This window comes from Musca autumnalis, unplaced genomic scaffold (genome assembly GCF_047663935.1).
Source record: "Musca autumnalis isolate F117 unplaced genomic scaffold, ASM4766393v1 scaffold_5, whole genome shotgun sequence".
NCBI lineage: Eukaryota > Metazoa > Arthropoda > Insecta > Diptera > Muscidae > Musca > Musca autumnalis.
The window spans coordinates 15510233-15524290 of NW_027412088.1; the positions used below are offsets into that span (position 1 = coordinate 15510233).

General features: G+C 37.2%; 1 protein-coding gene and 1 long non-coding RNA gene across 5 annotated transcripts in view; one reads left to right on the forward strand and one right to left on the reverse strand.

Annotated features, from left to right (window-relative positions):
• The window catches only part of LOC141406439 (uncharacterized), a 365311-nt gene that overhangs the window by 152234 nt on the left and 199019 nt on the right, over positions 1-14058 (reverse strand). The gene's annotated exons all lie outside the window — the stretch shown is intronic.
• LOC141406456 (uncharacterized) lies at positions 7601-8181 on the forward strand. 3 transcript variants are annotated; one of them, XR_012413394.1, is made up of 3 exons: positions 7601-7666; positions 7843-7946; positions 8000-8181. It is a non-coding gene; the product is annotated as an uncharacterized lncRNA (long non-coding RNA). The 3 variants fall into 3 exon arrangements; XR_012413395.1 differs by having other exon boundaries at positions 8008-8181; XR_012413396.1 differs by lacking the exon at positions 7601-7666 and adding an exon at positions 7731-7778 and having other exon boundaries at positions 8008-8181.

A 14058-nucleotide genomic window follows, 5' to 3' on the forward strand; every position in this document is an offset into this window, starting at 1 on the left:
ATAAATAAATAAATAAATAAATAAATAAATAAATAAATAAATAAATAAATAAATAAATAAATAAATAAATAAATAAATAAATAAATAAATAAATAAATAAATAAATAAATAAATAAATAAATAAATAAATAAATAAATAAATAAATAAATAAATAAATAAATAAATAAATAAATAAATAAATAAATAAATAAATAAATAAATAAATAAATAAATAAATAAATAAATAAATAAATAAATAAATAAATAAATAAATAAATAAATAAATAAATAAATAAATAAATAAATAAATAAATAAATAAATAAATAAATAAATAAATAAATAAATAAATAAATAAATAAATAAATAAATAAATAAATAAATAAATAAATAAATAAATAAATAAATAAATAAATAAATAAATAAATAAATAAATAAATAAATAAATAAATAAATAAATAAATAAATAAATAAATAAATAAATAAATAAATAAATAAATAAATAAATAAATAAATAAATAAATAAATAAATAAATAAATAAATAAATAAATAAACAAATAAATAAATAAATAAATAAATAAATAAATAAATAAATAAATAAATAAAACAAAAATTAAAATCGAAAATGTTTACATTTTAAAAGTCAAATTATAATATCATTATTTCTGCAAACTTATTTGTTTTAATTTTCTTTGTCGAATGAGTGTAATAAGTACTGTTGGCACTTTTGAATTTTTGGAATTTTTTCGATTTTTTGTTTTTTTTTTCTAATATTCAAATTCACTCTATGATAAAGAAAATGAAATTTATTTTTTCTTATCTAAATATCACTCACATTATACACAATACATATTATTATTTTTTCTGCTTTTTATCATTCACAATTATTTAGTCACTGCACTTTTTTACATTTCAATTTATAAATGTTTAAATATTAAATTATTAATTTAATTTTTTCAATTTCACTTTTCCACGAACCTTTCGCACTTACAATATCAAACTGACTGATATTTTTCTTATTGTTGATATTTGCAAATACTTGGAGTAGCTGTAAAACTCTCACCTTATCTCTCTCACGAGAAGAAATAGTAAAACAATGTAAATTGTTTGTGTAAACAATCAAATGCAGAATTTTCATCTTCTTCTGTGACACTAGGTAGTTCTTGCAGATCGATCTAATTTGAACAGTAATACATTTGTTATTGTAAAATGATAAAGTATCGCTCTTTTATAGAAAAGAAGTTCAGAAAGCGATTACTTTTGGTAGAGGAAGTGAGTAAGTCACTTCCAAATGCTAGCTGGGATGCATGGATGTGCATGCAATGAACTTACTTAGGTTGCCTGTGTATCGATGGTAGTGGGTAGTTTTTTAGAAGTGAAATATGTATGTGCTGCATGTGTCGTGTCAGATTGGCAGGGATGGGAGGGAATCCTTTCAATATTTTCTATTTAACAAATTTTCTTATTATTGTTCTTTCATTCATTCAATTTTCAAACTGAAGATGGATTGATTTGAAGCAAAGTGCATAGTTTTTAGTTTTAATGGAATGATTTAAAAAAAATTGCCGTCAGAAATTTTCCTTCAGCCTGTGACAGTAAAAAAATAAACAAGTAACAACGGCGTTAAGTTCGGCCGGGCCGAACTTTTTATACCCTCCACCACGACTTGTATTAAAGTAAAAAGGAACAATTTGTTACCTTTCGTTTATGAAGAAGACTAAATACCAAATGTCAGCAATTTCAGTACAACAATATGGCTAACCTTCAAAAATATAAGAAGTCACTACCTTCAAAATACAGAAAATTGGGAGGTATAAACTTCAGGTTGCAAGTTTTATACCCCCAACGAAGACTAAATAACAAATGTCAGTCATTACGGTAGAATATTGAGGCCACAACCTTCAAAATACCGAAATTTCGGAGGTACCGTTCTATGGGGGTTATATGAAAGCGCGGACCTATACCGACAAATTTAGGGGTGAAGGTTGAGTACGCCCAACGAAGACCAAATACCAAATTTCAGCCATTTCGGTTGGTTATTGTGGCAACAACCTTCAAAATACCAAAATTTCTATGAGGGATATATGAAGGCGTGGACCTATACCGAAAAATTACATATGGAAAGCTTTAAACCCCAATTGAAGAGCAAATACTAAATTTCAGCCATTTCGGGGGAATATTGAGGCCACAACCTTCAAAATACTGGAAATCGGAAGGTACAGTTTTATGGGGGCTATATAAAGGCGTGTGCCTATACCGACATTGCGGTAAAATATTGAGGCCACAACCTTCAAAATGGGGGGTACCGTGCTATGGGGACTATATGAAGGCGCGGACCTATGTCGACAAATTTAGGTGTGAACGTTGAATACCCCCAACGAAGACTAAATACCAAATTTCAGCCATTTCGGTGGGTTATTGTGGTCACAACCTTCAAAATACCGAAACTTCGGAGGTACCGTTCTTTGGGGGCTATATGAAGGCGTGGACCTATACCGAAGAATTTCATAAGGAAAGTTTTATGCCCCAATTGAAGACCAAATACTAAATTTCAGCCATTTCGGTGGAATATTGAGGCCACAACCTTCTAAATACCGAAAATTGGGATGTAACGCTCTACGGGGTCTATATGAAGGCGTGGACCTATACCGAAGAATTTCATATGGAAAGTTGTATACCCCAAATGAAGACCAAATACTAAATTTCAGCCACTTCGCCGGAATATTGAGGCCACAAGCTTCAAAATACCGAAAATCGGGAGGTATCGTTCTATGGGGGCTATAAGAAGTCGTGGACATATATCGGCAAATTTCTGGGGGAAAGTTTTAAACTCGCAAGAAAGGCTAAATACAAAATTTCAGCCAATTCGGTGTAATAATGAGGGTAAAACTATCAAAATACCGAAAATAGGGAGGCACCGTTCTATGGGGGCTATATCAAAACGTGAACCAATATAGCCCATTTGCAATACCAAACATCCTAGGAGTAATAGAAACTTCTTTACCAAATTACAAAGCTCTATCTTAAGAATTGCGAGCTATATCTCGATTTCAACAGACAGACGGACGGACAGACGGACGGACGGACAGATGGACATGGTTATATCGTCTTAGAATTTTACTCTGATCAAGAATATTCATAATTTATAGGGTCTCCAATGAAATATCCATTCGCGAACTCTTAATAAAAGGAGGAAGGAGTGTACAAAAATGCAGTATAAGGGTATGACTCGAATCTTTCTGAATTTTTGAAAACCGTGCAGCTCCTAGCAAGACCTCAAATTTTTTTCGGGGTAGTCCATACTTCCTGAGATAATGGACCAAGAGCTCTAAAAATCCCTGCCGGCACGAATTAAAATGACTGATGAGCATGATTTGGGCGAAATTTTGTACCTCGTTTAAGTGCAGTTTAAGGGCTGCTCGATAGATAGATAGGTATTCTTGGCGGTCCTTTAAACAGCGATATAATGTTTGTCGTGGCCAAGTCTCTGCTTTCTGACATAATGGTCCAAAAGCTCTAAAAACACTGCAGGCAGCAACTAGAATGACTTATAAGCACGATAACATACGAATTGAGTATCCAATTTGGGCGAAACTTGGCACATCGCAAACATTTCTTCGAAGCGTTCCAAGAAGTATACACCTTCGTATAACTTTCTAAAAAACGAGAGATGGTTTTCTAGAATATGGTCGCATTAAGAAGGCCTTCTGTAGAAGATCTCTTTCCGATTGAAGTTTTCAGAGCTATTTTTGTCTACGAGGACTTATAAAACGTGTTATGTTTATAGAAGACCTGTAGATGATCTTCTGTCTAAAGTAATCAAGTAGAAGGTCTTGTGTATTGTGAAGACCTGCAGAAGGTATTCTGTCTATAAAACACCTATAGAAGGTCTCCTGTCTATAGAACGCATGAAAAGGTCTTCCGCCTGTAGAAGACCCATAGATGATCTGTCTGTAGAAGGCTTGTGGAAGGTCTTTCATCTATGGAATACCTGGAGAAAACCTTCCGCCTAAAGAAACCATATAGAACTGACTTTGGAAGACCTTTAGAAGACATTTAGTTTATGAAAGACCTTTGGAAAGTCTTCACTCTAAAGCAGGGTCGCCCATCGGTATACTGCTGGGGCCCACTGAGTTGTTTTGCATTTCATTCACAGCGTACGTGACCAAACACGAACGATGAACACCATTTGGTTGTTGTCTTTTTTTCACCTATACATAAACATTTGCTTTAGTTTGATGGAATTCTCTTGGGCGACGCTGCTCTAATGAAGACCTGTAGAAGGTCTTGTTTCTGTAAAATAACGGAGATGGTATTTTTTCTGTAGAAAACCTGTGAAAGGTAAGTGGTCTTTTTCTATAGAGGATCTGTAGAAAGTCAACTCTCTGTAGAAAGCCTGTATAAGGTCTTATATCTATAGAGAATTAGAAGGTATTCTGTCTATAGAAGACCTTTAGAAGGGTTTCTGTCTATAGAATACCTGTAGAAGGTCTTCTCTCTACAGAAGACCTGTAGAAAGTTTTCTCTCTGTAGAAAACCTGTAAAAGGTCTTCTATAGAAAAGATCTCTCGGTAGAAAACATGTATAAGGTCTTCTATCTATAGACCTTTATAAGGTATTCTGTCTATAGAAGACCCTTAGAACGGGTTTCTGTCTAAAAAAAGACCTGTAGAAGGTATTTTTTCTATAGAAGGCCTGTAGAAGTTCTTCTCTCTACAGAAGACCTGTAGAAAGTTTTCTCTCTGTAGAAAACCTGTAAAAGGTCTTCTATAGAAAAGATCTCTCGGTAGAAAACATGTATAAGGTCTTCTATCTATAGACCTTTATAATGTATTCTGTCTATAGAAGACCTTTAGAAGGGTTTCTATCTATAAAAGACCTGTAGAAGGTATTTTTTCTGTAGAAGGTCTTCTCTCCATAGAAAACCTGTAGAAGGTCTTCTCTCTCTAGAAACCCTGTAAAAGGTCTTTTATCTATAAACGATATTTAAACGACCTTTAGAAGGCCGCCTTCCAATAGAAAACCTTTTGAAGGACTTCTGTCTACGGAAAAACTCTAGAATTTTTTCTGTCTATAGAAAACCTTTAAAAGTGTTGCTTTCTGTAGACACCTGTAGAAGACCTTCCCTCTGTACAAAACCTGTAAAAGAACATCTGCCTATAGAAGACCTGAAGGAAGTCTTCTGTGTATAGAAGACATGTTGAAGCTCTTCCGTATATAGAAGAACTTTAGAATGTTTTTTGTTAAGGGAAGATCTTCTATCTATAGAACACCCATAGAAAACCATTTGTCTACATAGATTTCTGTCTAAAGAAGACCTTTCGAGGGTCTTCTGTAAAAGCTTTCTGTCTATAGGTCTCCTGTCTATATAAGACATTTATAAGGTCTTCTGTTTATAGAAGACCTTTCGAAAGTCATCTGTGCATAGAAGACCTTTCGAAGGTCTTCTGTGTATAGAAGAGCTTTTGAAGGTTTTCTGTCTAAAGAAGGCTTTAAGGAGGTCTTTTGTCTATAGAAAACCTTTTGAAAGTCATGTCATATAGAATACATTTGTCTACAGAAGACCTGTAGAAAATCTGCTGCCCAAATAAAACCAGTAAAAGGTCTTCTGTATCATGTATCATGGTTATCTATGCAAGCAGGGAGGCCATTCGAGGGTTAACACAGAATCCTTATGAGAAACTGCGTTCAGAGCCAGACCCGTATAAACTAGGACAAGCCTGGACCTTCGCATCCAACTTGTTGGCGACAGAACTGAGAGTGTTTTTCAAGAATTCCTAGGTTTTAATAGGACGGAGGCAGATGCAGCATTACCATGGACGCCATTTGAGTAAATTTTCGCTCCACTTACTGAGGTTCCAGAATACTACAACTGTCAGGCCATGGGATCAGTAAGTATAAAATTATGTGTCCAGTATGCCGTAATTAAGATCTTACTGGTCGCGATCTTAATGCCCATAAGGGCGGAAAATTTGTTATTACTGCCGTCCCTTATGGAGTCAGACGCAGACCAGGAAGCCGCCTAATGTGGGTCAGACGCCGCTGGATTTTGTGAAAGTAGACAGTGTTTGACGTTAAAGATGTGCACCACTGCAATGGGGCAGCGATATCATGTCAGCGCCCCTTTAGGATTACCTGTAGTGCTCTTAGAGAGTTGTTGCTCTTCACGGAGCTGCCAGGACTATCCCGCAGGCACCAATTTAAGGATCCACTGTATGGGTTTCACTTCCCTCTTGGTAAGGGGTTGAGGTCAAGCTTTCGCCAGAAAAAAGTCTCTGGTCAGACTTTGTAGTTGGCACTACTACCAGTTTGAGACCATACATATAGGGACTGGTCACCCAGAACGCAAAAGATTAGACACAATCATGGAATAGGGACCATGTAACACCAGTAACACGAGTGCTACACTAATGGAACAATTCAATTACCACGTTTACATGGACGCAGCTTTCTCACTGTGAAGAGCGAGGTCTATTCAACCTCTTCCCCTCTGAGGCTGGCAAACGACAACCTATTTATGTATGAGAGTGTCCCCGACAAGATCGTAAAGATCTGTGATGGTGTGGAGAGTTGAAACCCCTCACACCACCTGCTGTAGCAGAAAAGGGCCCTCTGGTTGGAGTTATGTATGTGGTAACCCTTCGTTGACTAGGATACGCGGGGTCGTTAAGCCCGCTATTCTCTATTGAGAATACCCTTGCGGTCGAGGGTAATGTGTATGTAAGGCCTTTAGAAGAATCTCTGTCTTTAGAAGGTCTTCTTTCCAAAGAAGGCCTCTAGAAGGTTTTCGGCCTAGAGAAGACTTTTAGGCTGTCCTGTGTCTACAGAAGTCATCTACAAGGTTTACAGGTTTATAAAAGACCTTAGGAGGTTTTCTGGCATAGAATGCCTTAAGAAGATCTTCTGTCTATAGAAGACTTGTAGAAGTTCATCTACCTAGAGAACACCAATAGAAGGTGTTCAGATAATAAAAGACTTTTAGAAGGGCTTCAGTCTATAGAAAGCCTTTAGAATATTTTTGGTCCATGACCTTTAAGAGGTCTTCTGTCGATAGATGAATTTTAGAAGGGCTTCTGTTTATGGAATTCGTTTAAAATATATTCTGCCTATAGAAAATTTTTACCAGATATTCAGTCTATAGAAGACCTTTAAATGGTATTGTGAATAAAAAGAAATTCCTGTAGTAGACCTGCAATAGAGCACATTTAACTTAACATCTTCCTTTATGAAGTCGTAAGCATAACTTTATGGGTAACCAACAAACCTTGTTCAATATTTTCCATTAATAAACCACACTGTTCCCATCATCACGTTTCAGCATCTTCAGAAAACCTTCTACCAAATATGATACGAAAACCCTTTCTATAACTGCACCTGTCCTTTTAAGTAATTGGCCCCAACAAATGTTAAACAATTTGTTTTATAAAATTACAGCAATTACGTCAAGTTCTTCTTCTTACAAAACACAATTTTTGGAAATTCCCCCCAAATTTCATGTTCATCAAAATAATAACACAACAACAACACCAACAAAACGATTAACTCCCTTTCATCAAAACGCTTTTACGAGACATGAATATCAATTAGCGTGAACGCTTCAATGCATTACAGTGCGTTCGATGTTCCTCCCAAGATCACCTGCTGTTTGTTGTGTTTTTTTTGTTTCTACTTTGTTAATAATAATGTGGTAAGTGGCGGTGTTTACATTTATTTGGACGACCACTTAGAGTTTCTATTCATTCCAATTAGCCATTGAATGTAAAGCTCCACAATTTAACTAAAGGTTCATCACTCATACGGTGCGATGCATTCTGCTTACAGTCAATGGCATTTATTTATCTATGAATATTTTTTTTATTTCAGAGTATAATTAATAACATAAAAAGAATTGGAGGAATGGGGGTATACATATTCCATGACTCTTTAATTAAAGAGAAGGGGTTTCACACTCAATGGGAGCTTTTGTGGTATGTACATTGTTTTCCTCCATTAAACGGCTATTCTCTTATCGATATTGGAGAATTTCAGATAAATAACTGAGAGAGAGCAGTATTTCAATCAAAATAAAAAAGAGACTTAATGATGGAGAACAGATACGCTTGCATTGGTTGAAATTAATTTCTCTCCATGAATCGATTTCATGCATATTATCAATTTTTATAGAGAGGGAGATTGCTGATTATTTTTGTTGCTTCACCAGGTATGAAGAGTAATCTCCATCAGAGTAACAGAACAAGATAAAAGGTGAGAAAATGTATTTTTTGTTGGATATTTTTCGGTTCGCTTGTGGGTAACTGGTTTTGTGCTCGCTGTTCACACAATTTGAGAGGGTTTTTGGTTGATTATGAATGATTCGACAAGGGGTTTTAATAGGGTTTCTATAAAAAAACGACAACAACCACAACACATAACCGAGTCTGCTAGGTAGATTTTCTCAACAAAAGCATTTGCTTAGGTATATCATTTGATTATTATTACAAAAGCAAAAAATAAACTTTGTGTCAAGGGTTGCCAAATGGCAACCTTTAATGGGGATAATTAATGGAATCGAAAATATGTTTCCTAATGGAACAAGGTAGCCTCGTAAAACTAATTTGTCAATTTATATTAGAAATTTTAGTTATTGGAGTGGCTGCAGATTTGCATTATAAAACGGACTTGAAACAGATTAACAAAGGCCATGTATCAAAATATATAATATTGACCAAGTCTTCCGACAGAAGTTTTATGTGTAGAAAGTCTTCTGTTTATGGAAGACCTATAGAAAGTGTTCTGGCTATAGAATAACTGGTGAAGATTTTCCGTCTTTAGAAGACCTGTAGAGGGTCTTTGGTCAATATAGAAGGTATTCTGGCTACATGACTAGAGCAAAAGGCAGGGAGGAGGCTCAACGAGAAGAACATCAAACGGTACTAGGTACAGTAAGATGGTTAGATTCTTATGGCTTGTCATTGGAAATGCAAAAACGGATGTTTTACTCTTCTGCAAGCAAAATAACCATACATTAACGCCTTGGCAATAGAAATAATGTGGAAGAGTGTAATTTTCTTATCGTGGAAGTAACTTTCTTCGATCAGGGTGAAAAGAGACGAGACATTTTGCCTAGTTACCCAGACCAGATGGGTAACTAGGACCGTCCAGATGGTGAACAGTGTGGCCAGAGCTCCGAATACTCGCTCTAATTCGCTCGAATTCCATTCGGTAGTGAAACTCTTCTCGAATTCGAGCAAATTGAGGGAGACGACTAGCCCCCTCCCCACCATCAAACAAAAAGATACAACACCCTCAAATAAACCTGACCCACTCCCTACAAAAAAAAAAAAAAAAATTGAACACAGAAAAAATTACCACCTCCTGCCAAATTTTCACTCGCTAGTAAATCGGAGCTCTGAGTGTGGCATTAGACAGTGGATACGAACTGTACTAAGTCGATTATGTAGATATTTAATTTATTGACGATGAGACTCCACGTCAAAATCGCATACATAATTATCTCTATGCGGAAGGGCTGTAATTTTACAAAGGTACAGTTTAAATAGTGGGAGTCGCCGTGGGGCAGTGGTAAGCACGTCCGTCTTGCACTCAGAAGGGCTGCGGTTAAATCCCTGACCAGAACATCAACATTTTCGGAGTGCTAAAATCGCCTCAGTGTAATGCTGGCTTACATTTCCTGAGTATTTCAGCCAAGAACAACTTCTCTACAAGTCGTGTTGTAAGACAGGCCGTTCGGGCTCGGCGATAAAAAGTAGGTCCCATTTCATTGAGCCAATATGAATTGGCATGCACTCATTGATATGAGAGCATATATATGTATGTGGAGGTTAAATATCGGAGATATCAGCCCAACTTGGGAAACTCCCTGCTTCAGTCTACGGGTCTTCGATTTCTTATTTCTGATGCATGCGAATAGCTTGCCTGACGTTATCGATGACCATCGATTTTTCGGTCGGACGGGCTGTTTTGGTTTAGTCTTTGACTGATATGTGTGTGTGGGTATGGGTATGTTATGCTATGGTGCAGTGTATTTTCAGGAATTGATGCTGATGTTGGGCAACTTGGAAACAGCATCTGAACAGGGGGAGCAGTAGTACCTAAGGAATCTTCGATAGTGGCGCCACTCTCAATGTGCTCTACAAACCTCCGTTGGCTTCTATAGAATAAAAGACCTTCGAGGAGGTTTCTATAGAATAGGAGGCTTCTATAGAATGGAAGACTTCTGTAGGAGGCTTCTATAGATTAGAAAACCTCCGTAGGAGAATAGAAGACCTATAGAATAGAAGAACTCCGTAGGAGGCTTCTATAGTATAGAAGAACTCCGTAGGAGGCTTCTATGGAATAGAAGAACTCCATAGGAGGCTTCTATAGAATAGAAGAACTTCGTAGGAGGCTTCTATAGAAGAACTCCGCAGGAGGCTTCTATAGAATAGAAGAACTCCGCAGGAGGCTTCTATAGAATAGAAGACCTCCGTAGGAGGCTTCTATAGAATAGAAAACTCCGTAGGAGGCTTCTATAGAATAGAAGACCTCCGTAGGAGGCTTCTATAGAATAGAAGACCTCCGTAGGAGGCTTCTATAGAATAGAAGACCTCCGTAGGAGGATTCTATAGAATAGAAGACCTCCGTAGGAGGATTCTATAGAATAGAAGACCTCCGTAGGAGGCTTCTATAGAATAGAAGACCACCGTAGGAGACTTCTATAGAATAGAAGACCTCCGTAGGAGGTTTCTATAGAATAGAAGGCTTCTATAGAATGGAAGACTTCTGTAGGAGGCTTCTATAGAATAGAAGACCACCGTAGGAGACTTCTATAGAATAGAAGACCTCCGTAGGAGGTTTCTATAGAATAGAAGACCACCGTAGGAGGTTTCTATAGAATAGAAGACCTCCGTAGGAGGTTTCTATAGAATAGAAGACCTCCGTAGGAGGTTTCTATAGAATAGAAGACCTCCGTAGGAGACTTCTATAGAATAGAAGACCTCCATAGGAGACTTTTATAGAATAGAAGACCTCCGTAGGAGGTTTCTATAGAATAGAAGGCTTCTATAGAATGGAAGACTTCTGTAGGAGGCTTCGATAGAATAGAAGACCACCGTAGGAGACTTCTATAGAATAGAAGACCTCCGTAGGAGGTTTCTATAGAATAGAAGGCTTCTATAGAATGGAAGACTTCTGTAGGAGGCTTCTATAGAATAGAAGACCACCGTAGGAGACTTCTATAGAATAGAAGACCTCCGTAGGAGGTTTCTATAGAATAGAAGACCACCGTAGGAGGTTTCTATAGAATAGAAGACCTCCGTAGGAGGTTTCTATAGAATAGAAGACCTCCGTAGGAGACTTCTATAGAATAGAAGACCTCCATAGGAGACTTCTATAGAATAGAAGACCTCCGTAGGAGACTTCTATAGAATAGAAGACTTCCGTAGGAGACTTCTATAGAATAGAAGACTTCCGTAGGAGACTTCTATAGATTAAAGACTTCCGTAGGAGACTTCTATAGAATTAAAGACTTCCGTAGGAGACTTCTATAGAATAGAAGAAGGTTTCTATAGAATAGAAGGCTTTTCTAGAATAGAAGACCTCAGTAGGAGGCTTCTATATAATAGAAGACCTCAGTAGGAGGCTTCTATATAATAGAAGACCTCCGTAGGAGGCTTCTATATAATAGAAGACCTTCGTAGGTGGCTTCTAAATAATAGAAGACCTCCGTAGGAGGCTTCTATATAATAGAAGACCTCCGTAGGAGGCTTCTATATAATAGAAGACCTCCGTAGGAGGTTTCTATAGAATAGAAGACCTCCGTAGGAGACTTCTATAGAATAGAAGACCTCCATAGGAGACTTCTATAGAATAGAAGACCTCCGTAGGAGACTTCTATAGAATAGAAGACTTCCGTAGGAGACTTCTATAGAATAGAAGACCTCCGTAGGAGACTTCTATAGAATAGAAGACTTCCGTAGGAGACTTCTATAGAATTGAAGACTTCCGTAGGAGACTTCTATAGAATAGAAGAAGGTTTCTATAGAATAGAAGGCTTTTCTAGAATAGAAGAACTCAGTAGGAGGCTTCTATATAATAGAAGACCTCCGTAGGAGGCTTCTATATAATAGAAGACCTCCGTAGGAGGCTTCTATATAATAGAAGACCTCCGTAGGAGGCTTCTATATAATAGAAGACCTCCGTAGGAGGCTTCTATATAATAGAAGACCTCCGTAGGAGGCTTCTATATAATAGAAGACCTCCGTAGGAGGCTTCTATATAATAGAAGACCTCCGTAGGAGGCTTCTATATAATAGAAGACCTCCGTAGGAGGCTTCTATATAATAGAAGACCTCCGTAGGAGGCTTCTATATAATAGAAGACCTCCGTAGGAGGCTTCTATATAATAGAAGACCTCCGTAGGAGGTTACTTTCTACGAGAGCTATCGTGCACACCACTTTAGCGAAAACTTTTGAAATTTTGTGGGGGAGGACCTGATACCCGTTCGGTAGCTTCGTTCGAAAGTTATCGTGCGCACCAGCCATATAGACGCACGGACATTGCTCAATCGATTCCAAATTGTCTAAAACAAATTTCGTCCCAACATCCTAGACCCCATTATTTCGATGAGGTAAATTTTTAGTCATATCAAAGTGCATATACCCTCATTAGCCTTATGGCTAAGGGTATACATATTACGATGTGGAAAGTTTGGACAAATTCGGTTAATCGGTTGATTTGGACAGACGGACGTAAAGATTAGATCAACCCCAAATTGTCTGAAGTGAATTTCGTCCGAACATATTTGCGGGCCAAGACCATTATTGCGATTAGGTACATTCTGGATCGTATTTCGTTCTATCCGTTTTAGAAGATCTTTTAAATATTAGGACAATCTGTCCTTCGTTTCTCAAATTATTAAAGTTTTTTTTTTGGAGAGATTAAGGAAAAACCTGGACTTTGTTGGTCTGCTCAAGCTAAATAAAGATCGTTGCTTGATGTCCATCAAGCCTACGAGAAAAAACAACGACTATGGGATTAAGCCTGACTATTTTGAAAAACAAAATAGAAGTCGTCATCCCAAACAAAAAACGCCAACCCTCCTAGAAAAATTTCAGCTTAAGTCATGTTTTAGGCCCGATACAGGATTGTGTTAATCTATTTTTTAAGTACAATGATAAAAATATTTTCTTGTGGAAGCCCATATTTCCAAGAACTAGGTCCTGAAAGTACACATGATTTTTTACATATTTGTACACCTGCCTAATTTTTGAAGGGTGATTTGACCTCGTCCCTGGTGTTGGTCCCTGTTCATAGGTAAAAGTCTTAAAATCCCGGCTGGCCATCCCAACAACTTTTAATTTTTGAAGGAAGATGTAACCGCGGGCGGTATATCGACAAAAAACAACAAACATTGTTCCACAACATCCCATACGGGACAAGGGGGAGACTTCTCCCATATCAATGAGTGTACCCCGATTCATATTTAGCTCAATGATATGGGACCTACTGTTTATCGCCGAGTCCGACACCACTTGTGGAGAAGTTTTTCAAGGCTAAAATACTCAGGAAATGTCGCCAACATTACTGAGGGGTATTTTGCCACCGTTGAAAAATGTTTGATGTTGCCTGGCCGGGGAATCGAACCCCCGACCTTCTGCGTGCAAGGCGGGCGTGCAGACCATTGCATCACGGTGGCACCCGGGCGGTATATCGACTGTAAAAATAAAACAACGAATCATGGCTAGTTACTGAAATTTGAAGACCCTCAGAAAGGTATGGACTTGCGCCAGAAAAAAATATTTCAGGATCCGTGCCCAAAACTTTACTTGTTTTAAAATCTCTCTGTCGCAAATAAACCTTTCACGCTTTGGCAACCCTAATTTAGGACATCTTCTTGGATGAATTCTGGTTATTGTTTTTGTTTCCATTGCTTTCTGTGTTGTTGGTGGACGAGTCTTTCCAACAACAACAACAAATAATAACAATAGACAGATATTACCAAACAGTTGCTTGATTTAGATTTGGGAATTTCTTATTGAAGGAGAACCAAACCAAAGCAAACAATATCGGCAGCCAGCAACAAAACACGTAGATGACAC